At 47.1% G+C, this 25,992-nt stretch overlaps 1 pseudogene across 1 annotated transcript in view; it reads left to right on the forward strand.

The window, feature by feature from the left end:
• The first annotated feature begins 178 nt into the window (after nt 1–178).
• Nucleotides 179–25,992, forward strand: part of LOC308512515 (histone-lysine N-methyltransferase PRDM7-like) — a 30,913-nt pseudogene continuing 5,099 nt past the window's right edge. The window contains exons 1-7 of the transcript in view: nt 179–239; nt 19,381–19,449; nt 19,557–19,663; nt 19,779–19,902; nt 20,050–20,157; nt 20,835–20,860; nt 25,454–25,610. The product of the transcript in view is annotated as a histone-lysine N-methyltransferase PRDM7-like (transcript). The remainder of the gene's footprint in view (nt 240–19,380; nt 19,450–19,556; nt 19,664–19,778; nt 19,903–20,049; nt 20,158–20,834; nt 20,861–25,453; nt 25,611–25,992) is intronic.

Consider the following 25,992-nt stretch of genomic DNA (forward strand, 5'->3'; position numbering starts at 1 on the left):
CACAGGCCCTCGCCACCCTGCTGAGAGCTGCTAGGTGCACCTCACCTCACAGTGTGTGCGAAGCCCACCTCGCAGCAGCTCCTGGTGCTGGCCTTGTACCTGGGTCTGCGTGTCTAACCCTCCCCTGACCCGTCAGAAATCCTTCACTGCACGTTTCTTATGGGGAGTCTGATGGGCCATGGACCCGCGTGAGCAGAGCAGGCAGGCCGTGTCGGTCATTCCTGGCCACCGGTTCACAGGTAATGTCCAGCGAGGCCTGGAGCACTGATGCTCATGGGCCCATGGGTGGGAGTCCAGCGAGGCTCCAGGGAACAGGTAGCGTCTGCTTAGGGAGGCGACGGGGCCACAGCAACCAGAGGCCCCTCTTTTCTTACAACAGAGCAGACGGACATCAATGCAGGGAGCAGGCACACGCGGTGTGGGCCCGTCACCCCTCAGCCTGAGGGACCTAGCACAGCACCTGTTCCTGGAGGAGAGCTCCTGAAGGGGTCACCAAACCCACGAACTGGGACCATGACCTTCCCTCTCCTGCCCGGCTGGTGTGGCTCAGTGCTTGACCATCGACCTATGAACCAGGAGGTCAGGGTTCAATTCCTGGTCAGGGCACATGCTCGGGTTGTGGGCTTGATGCCCAGTGTAGGGCTTGCAAGAGGGAGCGGATCCATGATTCTCTGTCATCATGGATGTTTCTCTCTCTCTCTCTCTCTCTCTCTCTCTCTCTCTCTCTTTCTCTCTCTCTCTCTCTCTCTCTCTCTCTCTCTCTCTCTCTCTCTCTCTCTCCTCTCTCTCGTCTCCCCCCGCTTCCTCTCCCTTTCTATCTGAGATCAATAAAAAATATATTTTAAAAAATGATGGCATTTCTATGTGAAGAATTGAAACCTCATTCCCTCCAATGACTGAGGGCTTGGGTGGGTGACCTGAAACTCTCAGAAGCAACCTTTGAGCCACACCTTCATACTTGTGTTTTCCCTCATTAACCCAATCCTGAAACACCTCAGGACCAGGAGAAATCTGCCAGTTGGGATATTGTTTTCTGTGGGTCTCAGCGGACTCGGGAGGAGCCAGCCCACAGTCATGGAGCTGTTGACACCCAAGCAGGGGCCCTGTGCACATTGGAAGGTGGGCTCTCTCGCTCAGGCCAGGAGGGGCAAACCCCCACCCCCAGCATCGCATTGAAACAGCACACATTTCCAAGTGGCTCAGCACCTCTGCTGAGTATCTCTCAGGGGGTGAAGGAAAGCTTTGCACAATCAAGTGCTCATTCACATTAAAAATGTTGGTGTCCCCGTGCCCAAACCTCCACGTACAGGAATATTCTGGTTTGACTATTCATGCTGTGATTTGTTGAGTACATCATTCCCAGGTTGCAATGATTAGCCTTGATCTCCATGCCCAGCTTTTCCTACCATTTGTTTCCATTTCCAGTGTGAGACATCTCACTTCCTTTGGAAGGAAATGGAAAATTCTCCAGGATGCGAAGCTCCGCTGTTTGGGTGTAGATGTGCACGCACGTTTGAAACTGAGATGCTCTGAACATTCATGAACTGGAATTCTCACGATGACTAAGGAAGACAAGTGGTGGGTGTTTTCAGTAAAATCTGATACCTTTTTGGGAGGAGGATAGGAGCAGATTGGACAGTTTCCAGTTTTATTTTAAATCTGTTGTTCTTGATCTGAGACACAGAGGGACAGGGAGACAAAGAGAAACAATCAGGTGATGGGGGTGCCCTTACCAGGAATCAAGGGGACTTCTTGGTTCATAGGTCAACGCTCAGTCATTGAGCCTCGCTTGCTGGTGTTCTCATGATGCTTGGAGCATCAGGCCTGTTTCCATCATCACAGCAGGTGGGAGCTGTGGCATCAGTACAAGCCTAATTCTACCTTCTGCCTATAGGTTCATAACAGAATGAAGGGAAAACCATGAAGGTTGTCTCAACAAGGGGACCAGTCATTGAGCAAACATTCTGCTTTGGTGACAACACATGACCCCCAACAGTTCCTTGGGCAGCGATACACAGTAATACTTACCAAGTTTCTAAACATTTGCCAAGTAAAACATTCACTCTTACAAAGTTTTTAACATGCTCACTTAATTACACTTAGGAAGGCAACTTTGAATGAGAAATGTCATTTTCTAAACTAAAATGTATGTATGATACAAATGTATAATACATCAAACAGATGACTGCTTGGCTCTGATTTATTTTTCATACATGCAATAACTATATAGAATAAGTTTGAGATCACTTTCCAAACAACTGATGTGTGAATGGTTGTCCAGAGAGGTCTTGGGTCTTGGGCAGAGTCACCATGAAGTAGGTGCTGTCTGTGGAACTGGAATCCAGGGTTCTGGAGTCAAAAACCTCTGAGAAGGTACATCTGGGAGGATAAAAGGAACCAACACAGTGGTCACAGGTTCCCGGATGTCACCTCTCCAGGCCACTGCGGCCTCGATTATCTGTGTGTCCCTCGGTCTCTGTGTCCCTCGGTCTATGTGTCCCTCAGTCTGTGTGTCCCTCAGCCTGTATGTCCCTCGGTCACTGACACCGGGTGAGTCTGCTCCCATCTTCTCAGTGGGGGGGACTCTGGGAGCAGCGACACAACGCAGTAGAGGGGAGCACGTGCAGGACCCTCCTCTGTCCATTCCCCGCCTCCTTCACGCCTCGCTTTCCTCTGCTCCTCCTGGCCTCGCCCCCCGCCGCAGAGCCTCGCCCCAACGTGGTGGCTTGGGAGACCCTGCAAGGACCACGCTAGAATGGCCTCGTCCTGTTGTGTCAGGATCTGGCCAGCTGAGAGACACTCAGACATTTTATTTTTATCTTATAGACACATTCCGTGGAAAAACATCAGCGGAGCCGAATGCTCCGCTCATCATGGTGCCTTTCTTTAGGGGTATGCTGCTTTTTCACAGCCTCCAAATCTTTTCCTTCTTTGTACGTTTTTCTTGTTTATGTTTTGGTTAATTCTTACCAGAGGATATGTTTTTTACAGACAGAGGGAGGGAGGGAGGGTGGGGATAGAGAAGAAACAAAAAAGCAAACATGAATATGCAAGAGACACATGGATCTTTGGCTCCCACAGGAGCCCAGACCGGGGCAGGCAATGAAGCCTGCATCCCAGGTATGTGCTCTGGACATGGAATCCCACCAGCGACCCTTCCCTGGGCATCCGAAGGTCTAACCAGTGAACAACACTGGCCAGGGCCTATTCCTTCTGCTGAGCAGATGAGAACACATGCCACTCTTTCTTCTGGCAGAAGGCAGCCAATCTAGGATGATCACTCATCATTGATCTTTCTTCTTTTCTGAAATAGTAGAAATGCATATTTCTAAGAAAAAACCACTGTGGCCCTGGCCAGTGTTCCTCAGTGGGGAGAGTGTCAACCTGTGTATTGAAGGGTCCCTGGTTTGATTCCCGGTCAGGGCACATGCCCTCGTTGCAGGCTGGATCCCCAGTGGGGAGGGGGTGATACAGGAGGCAGCTGATCCATGATTCTCTCTCATCTATTGCCGGGGTCCAACCCCAGCAGGTCCAGGGGTTCCCAAAAGCGTCGACAGAGTCGGCGAAGAAGGAAGGACACGGAGACAGTGTTGAGTTGATCAGCAGCCTAGCCAGGATCTCCAGCCAAGTTCTGGTCTGGATCTCCAGAGAGGTTCTGCTCAGGATCTCCAGCGATGTTCTGGTTAGGATCTCCAGCCAGGTTCTGTGTCCATGTTCTCTTGCTGGGTTCTCCGGGTTCTCCAGCAAGGTTCTGTAGCCATGTTACCTCACTAGGTTCTCCAGCCAGGTTCTGTCCAGGTTCTCCAGCCAGGTTCAGTCACCAGGTTCTAGTCAGGTTCTCTTGCCATGTTCTATCCAGGTTGTGTAGCCAGGATCTGTTTCTAGGTTCTTCAGCCAGGTTCTCTCACTAGGTTCTGTCTCTACGTTCTGTGGCCATGTTCTCTCCAGCGAAGTTCTTCTGTCTCTAGGTTCTGTGTAGGTTCTGTGTCTATTGGTTCTGTCTTCTAAGTTATGTCTCTTGTTGTCTTGTTACATCTGTATTTATACAAGTTGATTCCAATCCTATCAATCTCTATTACAAAGGTTAGGGCGTTTCTTATCTCCATTCCAGGGAGTAAAGATTATGTAGCTTAAGCATGATTGTTCGTAGTTAAAGTGACTAATTACCCACCTGGCACTTACTTAAGGGGGTTTATTCCCTCCCTAACTTCAGGGGAAATTCCCTCCCTGGGGAAACAACCTTTCTCAAAGAGGTGACCTTGGTTAAAGCACATAGTGCCAAAAAGGTGAGCAAACATATTAAGAACAATATGCCATATATGCCAGGTCCCTTGAAACAGCAAGGATGGACCGGCTTCAGGCATATTCCCCCTTTTTTATTTTTTAAAAGCAGGCATTAAAAAGAAAAACCCCAAATGCTCTCTTGTATCCATTTTAAGAGTAGGATCGGCGCTTTCCGCTATTACCTTAGTCCTGATCTATCACCCCAGGGAGAGCTAGCAAATTCTGCACTTTCCTGCGGTGGAAAGACTGCAGTGGGGTTAAGGATAAGGCTCCTTGGGCCTACCTCCTCCCATGCCTTTCCATTTACCTTTCCTTCCTCAGAAAAGCATGGGCATACTTCTTGTATAAAACGTTCTGTCTGACTGGGTGTAACCTTAATTCCTCTGCTAGCAAGCATATGTGTTCAAAGATCAATACAGAGTCTTATTTCTTTAGACTCAGTATGGCACATCTTCCTAATCTAAAGATCAATACAGAGTCTTCTTTCTTTGGACTCAGTATGGCACATCTTCTCAATCTAAGAATCAATACAGAGTCTTCTTTCTTTGGTCTCAGTATGGCACATCTTCTCAATCTTAGAATCAATACAGAGTCTTCTTTCTTTGGACTCAGTATGGCACATCTTCTCAATCTAAGTTCTGTACTATCCACCTTCTTACCCTACTTATCCTCTATAGGGGGGTCTGCAGTACCCTGGTGGAGTCTTATGAGTCCTGAATGTGGGGGTTCTCATTGGGGGGGGTCTTACCTAGGGGAATCCTGTTCCAGGGTTTCCCAAAGGTGTGGATGGAGTCGGCGAAGACTATCCACCCTCTTCCTACGGTAGAGTCCTATCCATCCCGAGAGTGGGGCTTACCTAGAGGTCCCGGTTCTGGCACCAGATGCTGGGGTCCAACCCCAGCAGGTCCAGGGGTCCCCAAAGTTGTGGACGGAGTCAGCGAAGAAGGAATGACACAGAGACAGCGTTCAGTTGATCAGCAGCCTAGCCAGGATCTCTAGCCAGGATCTCCAGCCAAGTTCTGTTCAGGATCTCCAGCGAAGTTTTGGTTAGGATATCCAGCCAGGTTCTGTGTTCATGTTCTCTTGCTAGGTTCTCCAGCCAGGTTCAGTCACCAGGTTGTAGTCAGGTGACTAGAAATAGGAAGGTGCGAGGATTCCTTGCCAATTTCTGTACTCAGGTTCAGTCCAGGATCTTTTGCCATATTCTCTCCAGCGAAGTTCTTCTGTCTCTAGGTTCTGTGTAGGTTCTGTGTCTAGGTTCTGTGTAGGTTCTGTATCTAGGTTCTGTGGCCAGTTTCTGTCCAGGATCTTTTGCCATGTTCTCTCACTAGGTTCTGTCTCTAGGTTCTTTGGCCAGTTTCTGTCCAGGATCATTTGACATGTTCTCTCCAGCTAATTTCTTCTGTCCGTAGGTTCTGTGTAGGTTCTGTGTCTAGGTTCTGTGTCTTTTGGTTCTGTCTTCTAAGTTCTGTCTCTTGCTGTCTTGTTACATCTGTATTTATACCAGTTGATTCCCATCCTATCAATCTCTATTCCAAAGGTTAGGGCGTTTCTTATCTCCATTCCAGGGAGTAAATATTATGTAGCTTAAGCATGATTGTTCGTAGTTAATGTGAATAATTACCCACATGGCACTTAGTTAAGGGGGTTAATTCCCTCCCTAACTTCAGGGGAAAAAACCTACCTGGGGAAACCACCTTTCTCAAAGAGGTGACCTTGGTTAAAGCACATAGGGCCAAGAAGGTGAGCAAACATATTAAGAACAGTATATCATATATGCCAGATCACTTGAAACAGCAGGATGGACCGGCTCCCGGGAAATATTGATGTTTCCATCTCTATCCCTTTCCCATGGTGAACACTCCTTCCTGTCGGGGAAATGTCCGCTGGCTGTAGGAAAACATATTATATGAGAGAGTGTCCCAATTGTTTAAGGAACCCTACTTTCTGTTGCTGAAATGCATGTTCCTGTGTGCGGATCTCTTTTCCTGTGAAAGCGTCCCATTTTTCTGTGGGGGAAATGCACTTTCCTGTTGTGGACCTGTCCTCCTGTGAGGGAATCGCACCTTGCTGTGGGGGAATCATAACTTCCTGTTGGAGAACGCCTCTACCTATAGGGGAAACAAACTTCCTTTGAGGAAACGTTCTTCATGTGGGGGAAATGCACTTTACTGTGTGTGGATGACTCTTCCTGTGAGGGCGTCTCAACTTCCAGTGTGGGAAATGCACTTTCCTGTTTGTGGACCTATCTTGCAGTGAGGGACTCGCACCTTCCTGTGGGGGAATGGAAACTTCCTGTTAGAGAACACCTATTCCTGTGGGGGAAACGAACACCCTGTGAGGAAACCTTCTTCCTGTAGGGGAACTGCAATATCCAGTATGCTTACCGATTATGCTCTGAATGAATGGCTCCTTCACTTGGGGAAACAATACTTCCTCTGAGGGATCCATTCTTCCTCTGGGGGAAATGTCCCTTTCTGTGTCTGAACACTTCACCCTTTGTGGGACATGCACTTTCCTGTTTGCATATGTATCTTCCTTTGAGCGAATCCCACCTTCCTTTGAGGGTATTGCAAATTCTTTGTGAGAATCCTATTTCTAGTGTGGGAACTGCATTCTCTTTTGTGTGAAACTATTTTCATGTGAGGGAGGTGCATATTGGTGTGGTGGAAATGAAACTTCCTGTGGGAGAAGAACTATTCCTGTGGGGGAAATTCACTTGTTCCAAGGAAACCCTTTTTCCCGTGTGTGAAATGCACTTTTCATTATCCAAACCGATTTTCCTGTGTTGGAATCCATCTTCCTGTGGGGATACCAAACTTACGGTGGGGAAGCTTTTGTCCTTTGGTTGAAATTTTCCTTCTGCTTTGGGAAGCCAACGTACTGTGGGGGAAATGCACTTTCCTGTGTGCAGAGCTTTCGACCTGTAATGGAAACGCAACATCCCGTGTGGAAACCAAACTTCTGAATTGTGAACCCTCCTTCCTGTTGGGAAATGTCCCATCCGAAATGAGAACTGATTTTCCTACTGGGGAGTTATCCTTCCATTGTAGGAACCCTTCCTCCTTAAGGGGAAATGCAATTTCCTTTGTGCAGATCTCTCTTCCTGTGAAGAAATGGCCCCTATTTGTGCGAGCATCCTTTCCGTTTTGAGAGCACCTCTTCCTGCGGGGAAACTACCTTCCTTTGAGACATGCTTCCTGCTATGTAGGAAATGCACTTTCCAAAAATGCGGACTTATTATGCTGTGAAGAACATTTCCTCATGTGGGGGAAAAATACTTCCACTGGGGGAACTATTCTTCCTCTGGAGGTAATATCACTTCTGGTGTGTACACACTTCATTCTTTACAGGACATGCAGGATCCTGAGTGCAGAACTATTTCCACTGATGGAAAGCCATCTTCTTGTAGAAACAAAATTTTCCGACTGTGAACCCTCCTTCCTGTGGTGGAAATGACCCTTGTAATGTAGGAACCCATATTCTTGTGGGTGAGTGTACCTTTTGTTTTAGGGACCCTGCTTCCTGTGGGGAAAATGCACTTAACCTTGAGCGGATCTCTTTTCCTGTGATAGCGTCCAATTTTTCTGTGGGGGAAATGCCCTTTCCTGTTGTCGATCTCTCTTCCTGTGGGGGAAATGCAACTTCCTGTGCGGGAATCAAAACTTCCTGTTGGAGAACGCCTATACCTATAGGGAAAACTATTTTCCTTTGAAGAAACCTTATTCTTTTGGGGGAAATGCACTCTCCTGTATGCGCACCTATTATGCTGAGAATGAATCACACATTCATGTGTGGAAACAAACTTCCTCTGGGGAACCATTCTTCCTCTCTAGGAAATGTACCTCCGTGTGTAGACAGGTCATTCTTTGTGGGACGTACTCGTTCCTGTGTGCTGACCTATCTTACATATATGAAAAATCAACTTCCTTTTGGAAATAAAACTACCAGACGCAAAAACTCCTTCCTGTAGGGGAAGTGTCCCTTCCCGTGTAGGAACACATTTTCCTGTGTGGTAGTGTCTCTTTTGTTTTAGAATCCCTTCTTTCTTTTGTGGACATGCACTTTCCTGTGTGCAGATGACTCTTCCTGTGAGGGTGTGTCAGATTCCTGTGAGGGAAATGCACTTTCCTGTTTGTTGACCTATCTTCCTGTGAGGGAATCACAACTACCTCTGAGGGAATGGAAACTTCCTGTGGGAGAACGCCTCTTCCTGTGGGGGAAACAAACTTCCTGTGAGGAAACGTTCTTCCTGTAGGGGAACTGCACTTTCCTGTATGTGGACCACTTATGTTGTGAATGAATTGCTCCTTCATTTGGGAAAACAATACTTCCTCTGAGGGAGCTATTCTTCCTGTGGAGGTAATGTCCCTTCCCGGATGTAAACCTCTACAGGCCACTGCGGCCTCGATTATCTGTCTGTCCCTTGGTCTGTGTGTCCCTTGGTCACCGACACCAGCTGAGTCTGCTCGCATCTTCCCATTGTGGGTGACTCTCGCAGAAGCGACACAAGGCAGGACAGGGGAGCACGTGCAAGACCCTCCTCTGTCCATTCCCCACCTCCTTCACCCCTCGCTTCCCCCTGCTCCTCCCCGCCTCGCCCACCGAGATCCTCGCCCCTAACGTGGTGGCTTGGGAGACCCTGCAAGGACCGCGCTAGAGTGGCCTCCTCGTGTTCTGTCAGGACCTTGCCAGCTGAGGGACAGTCGGACATTTTATTTTTATCTTATAGACACATCGCAAGGAAAAACATCAGCATAGCTGATTGCTCTGCTCATCATGGTGCCTTTCTTTAGGGGTATGCTGCTTTTTCACAGCCTCCAAATCTTTTCCATTTTGTACTTTTTTCTTGTGTACGTTTTTGTTAATTCTTACCACAGGATATGCTTTTTACAGAGAGAGAAGTAGGGAGGGAGGGAGGGAGGGAGGGAGGGAGGGAGGGAGGGAGGGAGGAAGTGAGGGATGGAGGGAGGTAGGGAGGGAGAGAGGGAGGGAGGGAGGGAGGAATGGAAGGAGGGGAAAGAGAAGAAACAAAAAGCAAACATAAATATGCAAGAGACACATGGATCTTTGGCTCCCACAGGAGCCCAGACCGGGGCTGGCCATAAAATCTGCGTCCCAGGTATGTGCTCTAGACCAGGAATCCCACCAGAGACCCATCCCTGGGCATCCGAAGTTCTAACCAGCGAACAACACTGGCCAGGGATATTCCTTACGCTTAGCTGATGAGAACACATGTCACTCTTTCTTCTGGCAGAAGGCAGCCAATCTAGGATGATCACTGATCACTGATCTTTCTCTCTGAAATAGTAGAAATGTATCTTTCTAAAAAACCAACTGTGGCCCTGGCCAGTGTGCCTTAGTGGGGAGAATGTCAGCCTGCAAATTGAAGGGTCCCTGGTTCGGTTCCAGGGCAGGGCACATGCCGGGGTTTTTGTCTCAATACACAGTGGGGATGGGGGGGATACAGGAGGTAGCAGATCCATGATTCTCTCTCATCATTGATGTTTCCATCTCTTTCCCTCTCCCTTCATCTCTGAAATCAATAAAAATATATTTTTTAAAAACACACTGGGTTTCAACACAAAGGTTTAAGATGAATTTTTTTCTCGTGGTACTACCATGTTCCCATGATAACCTGCATCTGGAGCTGCCATCAACAACAGCCTCCCTGGTACTGACAGCATCAATAATGGCCGCCTACAGGGAAAGGACTGCCTCAGGAATGCCCTACAGAGGCCGCTGAGTCTAGTGGGAATAACACCTTCTCCCGATACCCCTGCACCTCACTGCACAGACTGGCTGCCTCCATAATGGTGTCATCCAAGGCACTGGCTGCCGCAATCACAATGGCCGCGGCTGACTGGCTGCCTCAGGAAAGGAGACCGGTGCGGTACTGGCTGCCTTGTTAACGGCGGCCTCCCCAGGACTGACTGCTCCAATCATGGCAGCCTCTAGGTTACGGACTGAATTAGTGAACGCACAGCTTCCCCATGTCAGTGAAGCAGCCAAGGCTTCCCTTGGCAGGGCTGGGACAGGAAGGGGTGCAAAAGCCAGACCCGTGACCTCAGTCCATCCAGGGAAGGAATAATTGCACCCTGGACAGCCTCGGTGATTTTGTAGGGTTTTCTGTAGGTTTTGTTTTTTGTTTGTTTGTTTGTGGTTTTTTGGGTAGAATTTTTCATCCAATTCACAGGACATTAGCTAACATTTCAGCACCACGGACAGAAACACAAGGTGTTATTCTTTAAAAGGCCACATGAGGGGAGCAGAGGTTCGTTTTTGCAAAGGAATTGGCTGACAGCTTCCTTTATTTATTTTATTTATTTATTTATTTATTTTTTTAATTTATTGCTTAAAGTATTACAAAGGATATTACATATGTGTCCATTTTATCCCCCCGCCCTAGACAGTCCCCTAGCCTCCCCTATCCCCCAATGTCTTATGTCCACTGGTTATGCTTATATGCATGCATAGAAGTCCTTTGGTTGATCTCTTACCCCCCTACCTCCTGCCCCCCAACCTTCCCCGGCCTTCCCACTGCAGTTTGACAATCTGTTTGAGGCAGCTCTGCCTCTGTATCTATTATTGTTCAAAATTTTATAATGGTCTCTATTATCCATGAATGAGTGAGATCATGTGGTATTTTTCCTTCATCGACTGGCTTATTTCACTTAGCATAATGCTCTCCAGTTCCATCCATGACGTTGCAAATGGTAAGAGTTCCTTCCTTTTTAGAGCAGCATAGTATTCCTTGGTGTAGATGTACCACAGTTTTCTAATCCATTCATCTACTGATGGGCATTTAGGCTGTTTCCAGATCTTAGCTATGGTGAATTGTGCTGCTATGAACATAGGGGTGCATATATCCTTTCTGATTCGTGTTTCTGGTTTCTTGGGATATATTCCTAGAAGTGGGATCACAGGGTCAAATGGGAGTTCCATTTTCAGTTTTTTGAGGAAACTCCATACTGTCTTCCATAGTGGCTGCACCAGTCTGCATTCCCACCAGCAGTGCACAAGTGTTCCTTTTTCTCCACATACTCTCCAGCACTTGTCGTTTGTTAATTTGTTGATCATAGCCAATCTGACAGGTGTGAGGTGGTACCTCATTGCTGTTTTGATTTGCATCTCTCCGATGATTAGTGACTTTGAGCATGTTTTCATATGTCTCTTGGCTTTCTGAATGTCCTCTTTTGAAAGGTGTCTATTTAGGTCCTTTGCCCATTTTTTGATTGGATTGTTTATCTTCCTTTTGTTAAGTTGTATGAGTTCCCTATAGATTTTGGAGATTAGGCCCTTATCAGATATGACATTGGCAAATATGTTTTCCCACACAGTGGGTTTTCTCGTTGTTTTGTTGATGGTTTCTTTTGCTGTGCAGAAGCTTTTTATTTTGATGTAGTCCCATTTGTTCATTTTCTCTTTAGTTTCAAGTGCCCTAGGAGCAGTATCAGTGACGAAATTGCTTCGGCATATGTCTGAGATTTTGTTGCCTTTGGATTCTTCTAGAATTTTTATGGTTTCCTGTCGTACATTCAAGTCCTTTATCCATTTTGAGTTTATTTTTTGTGAATGGTGTAAGTTGGTGGTCTAGTTTCATTTTCTTGCATATATCTGTCCAGTTTTCCCAACATCATTTATTGAAGAGACTATCTTGGCTCCATTGTATGTTCTTGCCTCCTTTGTCAAATATTAATTGAGCATATTGTTTCGGGCCGATTTCTGGCCTCTCTATTCTATTCCATTGATCTATATGCCTATTCTTGTGCCAGTACCACACAGTTGTGAGAACAGTGGCTTTGTAATACAACTTGATATCTGGTATTGAGATCCCACCTACTTTGGTCTTTTTCAGGATTGCTGTAGCTATTCTGGTTCTTTTTTTATTCCAGATGAATTTTTGGAGAGTTCGTTCTAGATCTCTGAAGTATGCCGTTGGTATTTTAATGGGAAGTGCGTTGAATTTATAGATTGCTTTGGGTAGTATGGACATTTTAACGATGTTGATTCTACCAATCCATGAACACGGTATGTTCTTCCATCTGTTAATGTCTTCCTCTATATCTTTTTTCAACGTCCTGTAGTTTTCTGAGTAGAGGTCTTTTACCACTTTAGTTAAGTTTATTCCTAGGTAGCTTAATTTTTTTGGTGCGATGGTAAACGGGATTGTTTTTATAATCTCTCTTTCTGAAAGTTCACTATTGGTGTATAGAAATGACTCAGATTTCTTGGGGTTAATTTTGTATCCTGCTACATTGCCAAATTCATGTATTAAGTCTAGTAGCTTTTTGATGGAGTCTCTAGGGTTTTGTATGTATAATATCATGTCGTCTGCAAATAAGGACAGTTTTACTTCCTCTTTTCCAATTTGGATGCCTTTTATTTCTTCTTCTTGCCGAATTGCAATGGCTAACACTTCCAGTACTATGTTGAACAGGAGTGGTGAGAGGGGACATCCCTGCCTTGTTCCTGTTCTTAGGGGAAATGGTGTTAGTTTTTGTCCATTGAGTATGATGTTGGCTGTGGGCCTGTCATATATGGCTTTTATTATGTTGAGGTATGATACTACTACTCCCACCTTCGTGAGAGCTTTTATTAAAAATGGGTGTTGAATTTTGTCAAATGCTTTTTCTGCATCAATTGATATGACCATGTGGTTTTTTTTCTTTCAATTTGTTTATGTGATGTATCACGTTTATTGATTTGCGGATATTGTACCATCCTTGCATCCCTGGGATAAATCCTACTTGGTCATGGTGTATGAACTTTCTGATGTACTGCTGGATCCGATTTGCTAAGATTTTGTTGAGGATTTTGGCATCAAGGTTCATGAGGGATATTGGCCTGTAATTCTCTTTCATTGTGTTGTCTTTACCTGGTTTTGGTGTTAGGGTGATGCTGGCTTCATAGAATGAGCTTGGAAGTGTTCCTTCCTCTTGAATTTTTTGTAGTAGTCTGAGGAGGATAGGTTTTAGTTCTTCCTTGAATGTTTGGTAAAACTCCCCTGTGAAGCCGTCTGGTGCTGGGCTTTTGTTTGCTGGAAGCCTTTTGATGACTGCTTCAATTTCTTCCATAGTTATTGGCCTGTTGAGATTTTTAGATTCTTCCTGATTGAGTTTTGGAATGTTGTATTTTTCTAGGAATTTGTCCATTTCCTCCAGGCTGTCTAGTTTGTTGGAGTAGAGCTGTCCATAGTATTTTTTAACAATCATTAGTATTTCTGTGGGGTCTGTTGTTATTTCGCCTCTATCGTTTCTGGTTTTGTTTATTTGGGTCCTCTCTCTTTGCTTCTTGGTGAGTCTGGCTAGAGGTTTGTCAATCTTGTTTATCCTTTCAAAGAACCAGCTCTTGTTTTCATTGATTTTCGGTATTGTTTTTTTGGTCTCTATGTCATTTATTTCTGCTCTAATCTTTATTATCTCCTTCCTTCTGCTCACTCTGGGGTTTTCTTGTTGCTCTCTTTCTAATTCTTTGAGTTGTAGAGTTAGCTGATTTACTACCATTTTTTCTTGTTTTTTGTGATAGGCCTGTAGAGCTATAAAATTCCCTCTCAGGACTGCTTTCATTGTGTCCCATAGGTTTTGGATTGTTGTGTTTTCATTATCATTAGTTTCCAGGATGTTTCGAATTTCTTCTTTGATTTCATTGGTAACCTAATCAATATGTAATAGCATGCTATTCAGCTTCCAGGTGTTTGAGTACTTTGGGTTGTTTTTATTGTAGTTTATTTCTAATATTATGCCATCGTGGTCTGCGAAGACGCTTTTTATGATTTCAATCTTCTTGAATTTGGGGATACTTTGCTTGTGACCCAATATATGGTCTATTTTTGAATATGTCTTATGAGCATTTGAGTAGAATGTATATTCCCTGGCTTTGGGGTGAAGTGTTCTGAAGATGTCTATTAAGTCCATCTGATCTAGTGAGTCATTTAGGATTGCTGTATCTTTGCTGATTGTTTGTCTAGAGGGCTTATCCAGTGTTGTCAGTGGTGTATTAAAGTCCCCTACTATGATTGTATTGTTGTGGATCTCTCCTTTGATATCTTCCAGGAGTTTTTTTATGAATTTGGTTGCTCCTGCATTGGGTGCATATATGTTTACCAGAGTTATATCTTCTTGTTGTATTGATCCCTTTAGTATTAGGAAGTGGCCTTCCTTATCTCTTGTTATGGCCTTCACTTTGAGGTCTATTTTGTCCGATATAAGTATTGCTACCCCAGCTTTCTTTTCCTTTCCATTTGCCTGAAAGATATTTTTCCATCCTTTCACTTTCAGGCTGTGTGAGTCCCTTCTAAGGAGGTGGGTTTCTTGTAGACAGCAGATGTATGGGTCATGTTTTTTTTATCCATTCAGCCACTCGATATCTTTTGTTTGGAGCATTTAGTCCGTTTACGTTTAAAGTTATTATTGAAAGGTACTTGTTTGTAGCCATTTCTGTTTTTGTGTGGCTGTTTTCTTTCTGAGCTTTTTATTTCTTATTTTTATACCAGTCCCTTTAGCATTCCTTGCATTGCTGGCTGGGTGGTGATAAACTCCCTTAGCCTTTTTTTGTCTGTGAAGCTTCTTATTTCCCCTTCAAGTTTGAATGATAGCCTTGCTGGATAGAGTATTCTTGGATTCAGTCCTTTGCTTTGCATCACTTTGTAAATTTCCGTCCATTTTTTTCTGGCCTGATGTGTTTCTGTTGAGAAATCATTTGACAATCTAATGGGAGATCCCTTGTATGTAACTTTCCGTCTCTCTTTTGCAGCCTGTAGGATTCTCTCTTTGTCCTGAACATTTGCCATGGTAATTATGATGTGTCTTGGTGTGGGTTTTTTTTTGGTTCACCTTGTTTGGGACTCTCTGGGCTTGCGTGACTTTTTTCTTCCCCACCTCAGGGAAGTTTTCTGATATTATTTCTTCTAATAGGTTTTCTAATCCTTGTTCATCCTTCTGTTGTTCTGGTACCCCTATTATTCGTATGTTGTTTCGTTTCATGTTGTCCCAAAGCACCCTTAGGCTCTCCTCCTGACTTTTCATTTTTTTCTCCAATTGCAGTTCAGTTTGGGTGTGTTTTGCTTCCTTTTCTTCTAATTCACTAATTCGGTCCTCCGCTTCTCCTAGTCTACTGTTGATACTTTCAATGGAGTTTTTCATTTCAGCTATATCACTCTTCATTTCTTCTTGGGTCTTACTTAAGTTGTTGATTTTTTCATCTGTTTCTTCTAGCTTCTTGCAGAGGTTGTCGATTTTTTCCTCCATCCGGTTTGTGCACTCTAGGACCCTTATTCTGAATTCTTTTTCTGTCATGTTGCCTGCCTCTGTATTACTTAGCTGCTTTTCTGGAGAGTCCTCCTACTCTTTCCTTTGGGGGTTTCTTTGTCTACGCATGTTTGATCTCACTGACATATCTAGACATTGAGTCGTTCAGTGGTTGCTCCCTTGGTGGCAGTGACTCCTTGGTCTGTGGTTGCTCTTCGGGCATTTGCGGTAGCAGCTGCTCTTCAGTTGGCAGCAGCTCCTCTGGTGGGTGCTGTTCACAGCTGTGGTGGCTCTTCGGGCTGGTGGGGCGAGGTTTCACGTACAGCTGCTGTTCCTCAGCAGAGGGTGTTGTTGCTCAGGAGGTTGCTGTTGCTTGGATCTGCTGCGTTGATTTAAAGGCACAAAATACAACACAACAAGGCACCACGTACCAGGCACTATACACAAATATATTCACGATATTAATAACCCCAAATAAAGGTGACCACCTGAATTAAGAGAATTAGGGGATAAGGAAGAAGGAAGAGAAAAAGATAAAAGAGGAAAAAGAAAAGTAGGGACCAAAAAAAGGAGTGCAAAAATGAAATTGGGAAAAAGGAGGGGGGAAAATTAAAGCGAGAAAAGAAAAGAAAAGAAAAAGAAAGAGCGAAAAGAGAGAATGAAGTGGAAGAGGGGAGGAGACTTATTTTATACGAGGAGAATACTCCTACAGAACAGCCATTAATCCCAACAAATTCCAGCAAGAGCTCCCTGGAGATGAATGCAAACTAGAAACAACCAATAATATAACGATGAAAATAGAATGGAGAACACTAATCCCAAAATAAAATAAAGAGAAAATAAAATGGCACTTTAAAAAAATGGTAAAATGGTAGCAGTAATAATACTGGTTAAAAGTAAGAAGGTAGTAAATAAAAGGGTAAAATCAGGTGATGGAAAAAAGAAGAAAGAAAAAAAAAAGGAAAAAAAGGAGAAAAAAAAACAAAGAAAAAAATTTGGTTCCGTAGTTAAAAGGTGAAAAAAGAAAAAAAATTGCAGTAGTGAAGGTCCTTTGGTTCTTCTATTCTTCAGTGTGGCTCGCCTTAGACCTGCCAGGTATTCAGGAGAGTGTTGAGTTTCCCTGCGATACACTGTTCCTCTGTGTTGTCAACCACAGTCCTTATTTTAAAGCAAGCCGCATTTGTTTCCCAGACTGCCTTATTTTGTGTTTAGCAACGAGTCAGTTTGTGGGTCAGCCTCTGGGTGGGAGTGTTCTGGGGTTGGCCTCTGAGGCTATAGGGCCTCTCTGTCCAGTGGAGGTTCACTGCCCAGAGCTGGCTGCGTAATAGTTAGTTACCGGGGCTGTGTTGTTGCTGGGATTGAAAATCCCTCTATAGGCCAGACCCTGTTAACTCCCAGGTACTGATCAGGTTATTTTAATCCTTGATCTCCTACAGGGTGGAATCTGGGTGTGGCTGTGCTCCTTGCCTGGGGGCTAGGGGGAGGAGTCTCACTCTAAAGAGAGAATGTCTGCCCCAGACCTGGGCTCGGGGGTGTCTCAGCACTCAATTCGCTGCCACCTCTCCCGGCCCCCCTTCTCTCCTCAGTCTCTCCCCAGATTCCACTCCTCCGCACACTCTCCCTCTCTTCAGCACAGGTGAGTGTCTGTATCCGAAATGTCCCATGAACAGGATTCAGTAAAACCAAACAAACAAACGCTGGCCGCGGAAACGGGAAAGGCTTGGTTTCTGTAGGCTTCTTCTCTTACCGGGACTGCATGGTCTGGTCAGCTCTTCAGGCTGCCCCCTTTAGGCTCAGTCCTCTGTGATCACAGAACCCAGCTCTCAGTTCCCCTGGCGGTTCTCCTTTCCCCTGTCAGGGGCTGTGCCTGTCCCAAGGGACGCGGCTGTCTGCCACGCGGTCTCCCTCCGACTCTCTGGGTTCAGAGGTCTGGCAAACTTTCCTGCCCAAATCCCTGGGCTTTTACCTTTCCAGGGGAGTTCTGGTCTTCCCGGCTGCAAACCGTCTCACCAGCTGAGCGATTTTGCCAATTTGGGGTGGATGTTACTAGTTTCAGCTGCTCACTTCATTTGCTCCAGGACACGACCTGGGACACGTCTGCCTATACCGCCACCATCTTGCTCTTCCACTCGACAGCTTCCTTTAAGGCAGTGGTTCTCAACCTTCCTAATGCCGCCACCCTTGAATACAGTTCTTCATGTTGTGCTGACCCCCAACCATGAAATTTTTTCGTTGCTACTTCATCACTGTAATGTTACCACTGTTATGAATCGTCATGTAAATATCAGATATGCAGGATGTATTTTCATTGTTACACACTGAACATAATTAAAGCGTAGTGATTCATCACAAAAACAATATATAATTATACATGTGTTTTCCAATGGTCTTAAGCGACCCCTGTGAGAGGGTCGTTTGACCCCCAAAGGGGTCGCGACCCACAGGTTCAGAACCGCTGGTCTAGTGGGAATCCCTGTTTCCCAGAACGCAACTCCCCACCTACCATCTGGTCCTCTCGCTAAGGAAGCCAACAAATGCGCCTGGAAGACAGTCCGGGACCTAAACACCGTCGGGTGGAAGAGAGACTCGGTCAGGCGGCAGGAAGGCCGCCTCAGCCCAACACCTGTCCTGGCTGGGGGCTCCCGGCTCCCGGGGTCCCGCCCATACGCAGCGGGAATCCAAGCCCTGGACACCTCCCAGTGGCTGAAGGCTTCTTGACGGACACTCGCAGGACCCAGGGCAGCCAATCACCATGGGGGGTTGGGAGCGCAGGGCGGGCTCTTTCCACAGGATTCTCTCCTTGACTGGCAGGAAGGCTCCACCTCCATGGCCCGCCCTTTTCGCGTTTCTGACCGCCCATTGGCAGGCCGGGCCCCGTGACCACAGCACTCATTGGCGGCTGGCGCTGACGCTCTGGAGGCAGGAAGCTCCCCCTCAGCGGGCCGCACACCGCCTGAGGGCGGGAGCACGCGGCCAGGAGCGCGGGTTTGAGGGGACCTCGGCCAGGTTCGCAGTGCGGCCTGGAGACAGACAGGAAAACGGGAGCCTTGCGAGGGAACCCCTTTGCCGCTGGCCTTCAAACCCCCAGCCGAAGACCCGGGGTGTCCTCCCGAGAGGCTCCCACTCTGTCAGCCTCCAGGGACCCCAAGTGCGCTAACCCGGAGGACCCCCGGTCTCAGCGCCCAGAGGAACGCTCAATCCCCCAAAGGTCAGACCCAGCACACCCCGAGCCTGGGCTCCCTACCCAAGGCACCCAGGAAGACCAAATCCCCAACTCCGAGACAGAAACCCTGGAGGCTGTCCCTGAGACCCCAAATCTCTTCACAGGAGTCCCAAATCCTCTGACCCGAGCACCCAACTTTCCTGGCAAGAAAGACCCGGATTCTGTCCAGCGGGCCCATCTCCTAAGCCGGAGACGTCTCTGCCCCTTGAGGCGCCTCCTCCCGCGTGCATTGCTCCTGAATCGTGGGTGCATTCCCGAACCCGGTTCCTCTCGGCACAGCCCCCCCCCCCCATTGTAAAGGCTAACCACCTCCACCCCCAAGGGCCCTCAACGCCCCCACCGCGCCGCTCAGACCCCTCTGACCGCGCCCCTCAGATCCCTCTGAGCACGCCAATCAGACCCCCCTGACCGCGCCCCTCAGACCCCCCAGACCGCTCCACGCAAATCCCCCAGACCGCTCCCCTCAGACCCTCCAGACCCCTCCCCTCAGTCCCACCTGACCGCGCCCCTCAGACCTCCCAGACCGCTCCCCTCAGACCCCCCACCGTGCCCCTCAGACCCCCCAGAACGCGCCCCTCAGTTCCCCCTGACTGCGCCTCTCAGTCCCTGGAACGCGCCCCTCAGACCCCCCTGACCGGGCCCCTCAGTACCCCCTGGGACCCCCCAACCGCGGCGGGAAGGAGGCGCCCCCTAGTGGGTCATAATGGCCGCGGCCCCGGTCTGTCTGGGGGTTGGGGAGGTGGGGGGGGTTCGCCCTGCAAGGTGGGAGCGTGTACCCTCAGCGCCTCCTCCTCCCACAGGCACCGCGTCCTCCGGAGGAGACTCCGCTGGCGGCACCATGGACCCGGACAGGGACCTGCAGGAGCGCCCCGTGGAGGAGGCGGGGAGAGCGGGGCATAGGCCTAAGGTAAGGGGGTCCGAGGGGGTGGAGGTGGGGACGGGGGGTGGGGACGGGGTGGATGCGGGGCGCCGCCCCTCGGGCCGGGGAGGACGGATGAACGGACGGACGGTCTCTCCCCCAGTCCAGGGCCGCCTGCAGGGACGTGTCCATCAACTTCTCCCGGGAGGAGTGGGCGCAGATGGGCGCCTGGGAGCGAGCGCGGCACCGCAACGTGAAGAGCAACTACGAGGCGCTGCTCAGCATGGGTGAGCGAGGGGGTTGGGGTCGCGGGATGGGCGGGGCGGGGGTGCTCCGTCCAGGGCCCCGGGCTCTGCCCCCGCCAAGCGCTGGCTCTGCTGTTTGTCCCTCAGCTCTTCGCCTGCAGGACAGACTCTTTCTTTCTCTCCTTCCAGGTCTCAGGGCCCCTCGACCCGCGTTCATGTGTCGCCGCGGGAGGACGGCCAGGCCCCGGGTGGAGGACTCCGAGGACTCCGATGACGAGTGGACCCCGAGGCCAAGAGGTGCGGGCGGAGGGCGCGCAGCTGCCTGACCCTGACCTGGTGTAGGTCGGGCGGCCTCTCGGGAGTTACCGGGGAGGAGCAAGAGGCAGAGCAGTTACACAGCCAGGGGCTGTTCACATACACCCCTTTTAATGAATAATTTATTTTACAGAGAGAGAGAGAGACAGAGAGAGACAGAGAGAGAGAGAGAGAAACAGGTGAGAGAGAAACCTCCATGGCTGCCTCCTGCCGGCCCCCCACCTCACGGTTCATAGGTCGTGGCTCAACCACTGGGCCACACTGGCCAGGGTCATAAAACCTCTTTCAATGTGTAACAATAATTATATACAGATTTAGTGTTGACACTATCACAGAGGTCCCCCATTTCTCCCCCTTTTCTCACCTTCACCCAGACCCACCCCCCAAATCTACAATAATGAAACCATAATATGCAAATCCAGGGCGGACCAGCTGAAGGACCCACCAAATGACCAGGCTATGACACCCACTGGCGCCAGGCCAGCCAAGGCCTGTGAAACGCAATTGGTCCGGCCCCCCAATCCCCCATGATGCCCTGCAGAGAGAGGCCCAGGCCACTAGCCACTGGGTCATCAATGGGGGCTCCCCGTCACCCCAAAGAGGGAGGCCCAGGCCACCAATGCAGAGCTGGGGCTACTGAACGGGACCTCCCACTGTAGGCGATGGATCGCAGGACTTCCAGACTGTCAGAGCCACAGAGGGCACAGGCCGGGCTCAGGAATTCCCCCCCGCCCCCCCACAACCACCGCCATTCCCACGGTGCAGAAATTTATAAATTTCGTGCAATGGTGCTCTAAAATATATATATTTTAAGCTGTTCTCTCTCCGGGAGCACACAGACCCCTCACCCTTTCCCCTCTCCTCCCCCCAACCCCCACTCGGTGTGCATCTCCTAAACTAAGGGACCCAGGAGACTTGCACCAGGGAGTACGGGCAGGGGCAGCTCATTCAGGCTAACCCCCTGAACCTGGCTCCAAGGCCCCTTTTCTATGACTTTCCAATGAGCCAAAGCCGCCCGCCTAGGCTGAACTCTTTCCTTTAACCTTTCTAGAGCAACACAGCAGCCCAGCCTAAGCTCTCTCCTGCTGCTGCTTCTATCCTTGTTTCACTGTCCCTAGTTTTAATAAACATTCTCTCAAAATAAAAATAATTGAATAGCCATGTCTCGGTGGCTCCGTTGGTTGGAGCATCCTCCCATACACCAAAAAGGTTTCGTGATCCATCCCCAGTCGGGGTGTGTATGGGATACAACTCATCGATGTTTCTCTCTCACATCCATGTTTCCCTCTCTTTCTTCCTCTTCTTCTCTCTCTAAAATCAATAAGCATATATTCTCAGGTGAGGATGAAAAAATAATAATACAGGAGTATAAATGGTGGTGGAAAAAATAAAATAGAATAATAATATAATTGTATACTTATAGAACATTAACAAGTAAGTATACAAAAATATAACAGTGAGTAAAAAATAACTAATTCAGAAGAGTTGTGATCACATAGAAGGAGGAAGTTTTGACAGGTGAGCAGTGCTCTAAGACCTGCATGGGGACATATGGGAAAATTATTACTCATGGTAGTTAGGGGGTTGGGTTGTGGGCCAGGGTAGGAAGTAGTTCATCATTGTATCAGGTTCCATGGCAGCCATGGCATCATCTGCCAGGTTTCATGAAAGTCTGATTGGTAGGGTCTGTAGTTCCATGGGTCTGAGGTTGAAACATAGCTGAAGTCACGACGTTATGTCCAGCTTGCCCGAAACTCTGTTTATGTGGTGACTAGACCTGAGTCTTTGTCCCTAAGACTGTGTGATGCTGATCAGAATCTAGTGATTAGAGAAGGTGGTCACAATCCAAATGTGCAAAGGAGGAAGGATAAGAAAGAAAGGAGCCAAGGTGGTCCTGGTGCCTTGTCCAAGGTGGACTGGACAAGGCCAGTGTGAAGACAGAAGACAGAGAGGAGAAAGCGCTGGGTTACAGAGTAGAGATTCTTTGCAGTTACATGACCTTTATTATACTTGTGTCATGAAAGGCCAATTTTTTATTTTTGCTTTTTAGGGCAATTTTATTTTTTAAATCCTCACCCAAGGATATTCATTGAATTTAGAGAGAGGAAGGGAGGGAGACAGAAAGGGAGACAGAAACATCAATGTGAGAGAGGAACATCCATCAGTTGCCTCCTGTGTAGGCCCCAATAAGGATCAAACCGGAAACCTTTTGGTGTAAAACATGGTACTCCAACCAACTGAGATGGCCAGCCAGGGGTAGGCCACTCTACACAAATAAAAGAGAAACATGCAAATCGGTGTCACTCTGCCAGGCCCGCCAGCCAATCAGGATACACATGCAAATTAACCGAACAAAGATGGCAGTTAATTTGCCTAACCAGGGCAGCCGCTGAGAGAAGACTGAAGGCTCTGGCTGGAGTGAAGACTGAAGACGGAAGAGGCTTGGCTTCTCCTCAGTGGCTGGAGCAAAGGCCTGGGACCCCGGTGCCAGAGGAAATCTAGTGCAGGCAGCCAGGGGAAGGAAGGCCTATTGCGTGAATCTTTGTGCAACGGGCTTCTACTTTAAATATATATATTGAACAGAGGATGAAGTACAGATGGGGTTTTGTCTATTTTTTTAAAATATATTTATTGATTTCAGAGAGGAATTCAGAGAGATCAAAACATCAATGATGAGAGAGAGCCATCGATTGGCTGCCTCCTGCACACCTGTGATGAGCCCGCAACCCAGGCATGCACCCTTGGCTGGAATAGAACCCAGGACCATTCCATCCGCAGGTTGACGCTCTATCCACTGAGCCAAGCTGGCTAGGGCTATTTTTTAACATTTTAAGAAAATTAGCTGATGCTCCCAATAAAAGCATAAGCCTAATGAAACCTCAGGAAACATTTTCCAATCATCCTTGGTCTGTCCTGGGATTACTCTATAATTCAGAATTCTGAAAGATAAAAATCTCCACATTTTGAAACAATTACCAACCAAAACTGATTTCTCACACGGCAGGCGTGGCTCAGAGATTAAGTGTCGACCTATGAACCAGGAGGTCACAGTTCAATTCCCGGTCAGGGCACACGGCCAGTTTGATCCCTGGTGTGGGGTATTCAGGAGGCAGCTAATCCATGATTCTCTATCATCATTGATGTTTCTCTCTCTCTCTCCCTCGCCCTCTCCCTTCCTCTCTGAAATTATATATATTATTGATTTCTCACCATCTTTTAGCTAAACCTTCTTGGGTGGCCCTCAGAGTGGAACAGAATAAACATCAGAAGGTGAGTATTTCCCAAATCCTGTGGAAAAGAAAATCTTCCTCCTGGATGCAAATGCAGGGAAGAGGAGGAAAAATCAGAGTGCCACCTTCCTTTCCTGACCTCTTCAACAAAATGCCCAATATCATCTTAGTCGTTAATAACATCAGCAACAATAGTAGCTACCACGGGTCTTATCTTCACAATGCTTCAGACTCTAAGAATTCTACGTGCATAAACTCACTTAAACCTTACCACAACCCTATGAGGTAGGTACTATAAGTATCACCATTTCTGATGAGGAAACTGAGGTTTCAGACATATACAAGTGTTTGATTGTATGTCTGAAATCACAGTATCGGTGGTCGTGCAATCTAATCCATAGCTTCATCTCTAAACCACTTACAAGCTCATTAAAATTTCCATAGTTTTATGCACTTTCCACTGTCTCATCCATACATGATTACATCTTTCACTGACTGATGATTCCAAACGCAGTTCTGCTCTGCTATGCTCCAGTGAGAAATGCACTAAGACTTCCGACTTGCAGAAGCTCACTGATATATAGGCAGTTTGCACGGTGCATGGTCCCAGATGAAGATGGATATAGCAACCCCAGCATCAGAGCCTCCCAGTCAAATAAAAGAAAGCCTCTCAACTCTGGGGTGCTTCAGGTTTGACGATTCAGAAATAATAAACAATAAATAAAGTGACTTAAGAACTTCATAGAGATGACACACTATTCAATAGAAGCTCATCTGGAACTGGTTTTGAATGCTCATTCCAGTCAGAAGAAGTATGGCTTCTTTCTCTGAGCTCTAATTAGGCCAGTGTCATCTTGTTTGAATCATTGGCTCCGCCTGCCTACCTCTGCATTGTGAGCTCTTTGGTTCACACCAGATTCTTCTCAGAAGTCCCAGGCCCAATTCAGGGTCCCTGAGGGCCCCTGAATGTTTGCTGAAAGAGTGCTTTCAAATTTACAAATTAAACTAGAGTAGGGTCAAAGAATAATGAAGATAAATTACATGTGATTTCAAATATAGAGATGGCTGAGAGGGACATTGATAGCAGGACTGTAATCTCACATTCATACTGTATCAAAGTGCTCACAGAACACTTTGGTGAACATCATTATATTTCATGTTCATTATAACATTAAGAATTAGCATGTTATAGGTCAGGAAAATGAAGAGAACAGGCTGGTATCACAACCTTATTCAAACAGAATTGGTGGGAACCAACTAATCTAATTACAACTGTTCTTTCCATGATATAGTAAATTGCACATTTTAGCATAATTTCCTTTATTGTCATGGTAGGTTTCTGCCAGCCATTTCTTTTTAAAAAATATGTTTTTACTGATTTGAGAGAGAGAGGAAGGGAGAGAAGCATCAGTGAGAGAGAAAAACATGGATCAATAACCCGTAACTGGGGCATGTGCCCTGACTGGGAATGGAACCGGCAACCCTTCAGTTCAACGAACTGAGCTACACCAGCCAGGGCTCTGCCAACTATTTCTTTCTTTCTTTTTTTCTTAATCCTCACCCAAGGATATTTTCTCATTGATTTTTAGGGGGAATAGAAAAAAGAGGGAGAGAAAGAGAGAAATATCAATGTGAGAGACACACATAATGACTGGTGGCCTCCTGCATAAGCCCAGACCAAGGTCCAGGCCAGGGAGGAGGGTCCTGCAACCAAGGAACTCGCGCTTGACGAGAATTCAACTCAGGACCCTTCAGTCTGCAGGCCGACACTCTATCAACTGAACTACACTGGTTAGGGCCCAACTATGTCTTATTCTCTTCCCAGTATCCTTCATTCTCAATGTGCTATAAAAGAAAGAGCCTTAAGGCATGGGTTCTAGTCTTCGATTCAAAACCCACATTGGCCATTTCTTTTTCCTCTAATTTTCATACTTCCCAGGTATTTCCAAGAGGTGTTGAAGTGTTCATTAAAGTCATGTATATCATAAACCCTACATAATTAAATAAATGTACGTTACATTTATTTCCCTTTGCCTTTCACACTGAAGGCAAAGTCCAGGGCGCCATTAAGTAATGAGTCCAGTTTGAAGGAATTGTCAGGAACAGCAAATTTGTTGACCACAAGTGGCTCAGAGCAGACCCAGAAACCAGTGCCCCCTCCTGGAGAAGCAAGTACCTCCGGACAGCACCCTAGATCAAAATTGGGTAAGTTCAACAATTTGGAGATTTCAGTTCCACTAATTCCTCTAGAAAGGCTGGTCAGTATAGCCTAGGTATGTGGGGTGGACTTTCAACAGGCCTAGACTTGTAACTGGAGTTAGCACTGAAGCTTTGAGCTAATCTTCCAAACTCTCTGAGCTCCTGAATGCTAATGTATACAGTGAACATAAGGAAACATGGACACATATAGTTTGAAAGCATTAAATTAAATCTCAAACAATTGGCACATGCAAGTTGTCCAATAAATCCATCTGTGATAATAGCAACCATATTCTCTTGGTGTTGTGTGCCCAGATCTTTATTCAGTGCCTAACACATAACGTGCCCTCAATACATACTTTATGAATGACCAAAGCTTGGAAGGTTG

The sequence above is a fragment of the Myotis nattereri genome (assembly GCF_964212035.1).
Source record: "Myotis nattereri genome assembly, chromosome: Y".
NCBI classification, from domain to species: Eukaryota; Metazoa; Chordata; class Mammalia; order Chiroptera; family Vespertilionidae; genus Myotis; species Myotis nattereri.